Genomic DNA, 1,599 nt, shown 5'->3' on the forward strand with positions numbered 1-1,599 from the left:
GCATAAGGTGATAAATGACTAAGGTTTTGACTTTTTTCCTGGTAATTAATGTTGCCAGGGATTTTGTCCTATTTTAGATGGACATCTGAATATCTTCTTTGAGAAGATTCTGTTTAGGTCAAATGTCCACATTTTATTTCCATTTTGTTTTGATTCCATTTGTTTTGAAACAAAGTCTTGCTGTCTATTCTACGCTAATCTTGAATTCACTAGCTAGCCCAGGCTGCCCTCAAATTCTCAGTGATCCTCCTGCTTCATCCTCCCTGGTGCTGAAATTACAGCCAAGTACCACCACACTCAGCATTCTAGTACCATGTTTTAAATTAGGGTTTGTTTTTTTTTAAATGTGTCTTTGAAATCCTTGTAGATATTGGATATCTACCTTTTGCCAAATGCAGAGTGTGCAAATATTTTCCACAATTCCATAGGTTACCAAGTATTGAAGAGTACACTAAAATCCTTAACATGTGTATGTACCTGCATGTGTTTATCATTTTCCATGTTTAATTAATGTGACAGTAAAGAAGAAATGCAAATATCGAGTAATAACCATGAATAAATCTCTGATAATGTAATACCTAGTTTCATTTTCTTAGGGCTCCTAGGTTGCACCTTCCTAGGTTGCACTGCATCAAAATCAGGACATACACTGATCAAGGGAACTGCTTTAAAATTGCTGGAACAAATGCCACCTTGTACTATTAGTTTCAAAATGATGCTCTTTTCCCATTTAGCCCATCGAGTTCTAAGTTAAATGATGGATCTGTGATCTGGGAAGAAAGTAAAGTAGATAAAGAATTATATTCTGTACTAAATTGAAAAGTTTCATTCCCTATTTTCAGAATTTAAAGTAGAGGAGAAATTCAGATGAGTCTTTGGGCTGACATATGTTCTCAACCGATGACACATTTTTTGCCCTCAACTAGAGCAAATGAATCTGATTCATTAAAAAATGTTATGAAAGAGGCTGGGATGATGCAGATTAATTTCCAGCCATTCAGGGCTTTAGAAACTTTAAAGCATTTATTATTGCCATGTTTATGTGCTGTGCCGTTCAGCAAAATGACAACAACATTTTATCTTAAGCAGTTAGAGAAGAATGCATTTTAAAAATACATTTATTGGACATTTTACTGAAAATACAGGGTTGTAATAATGCATACAACAGCATTATCATAAATAGAAGCTATAATAAACAACAGTTAAAAAGATTTTATGGGAAATAGCCAAAAAGCAGCTTTCTCTCAGTCTAAGATATGCTCTCAAAAATTGATACAGAGTTTCTCTTCTCTTCTAGAGAATCAATTTCTGTGCCTGGCAAAACACACTGATGGAAATTCTCCTTACATCTTTGTAACATAGTCATATGTCTTACTATGTTAATTTTGCAAGTCATATGCAATTGGAAGTAAAAAAGTTACCTAAAATAAACCTTGTTCTCCCTTTTAATTCCTGAAATTGTTTATGTACACAAATGTTTAAGATTTCCAAAAAAATGCAGGTTTTTATAAGAATTTGTTAATGAAAGCAGGTAACATTTGCTGACTCTAATGAGATGTAATTAAATGGGAATTTTTACTGAAATTTGTTATTTAATAA

Source organism: Octodon degus, unplaced genomic scaffold (assembly GCF_000260255.1).
Source record: "Octodon degus isolate 3935 unplaced genomic scaffold, OctDeg1.0 scaffold00217, whole genome shotgun sequence".
Lineage (NCBI taxonomy): Eukaryota > Metazoa > Chordata > Mammalia > Rodentia > Octodontidae > Octodon > Octodon degus.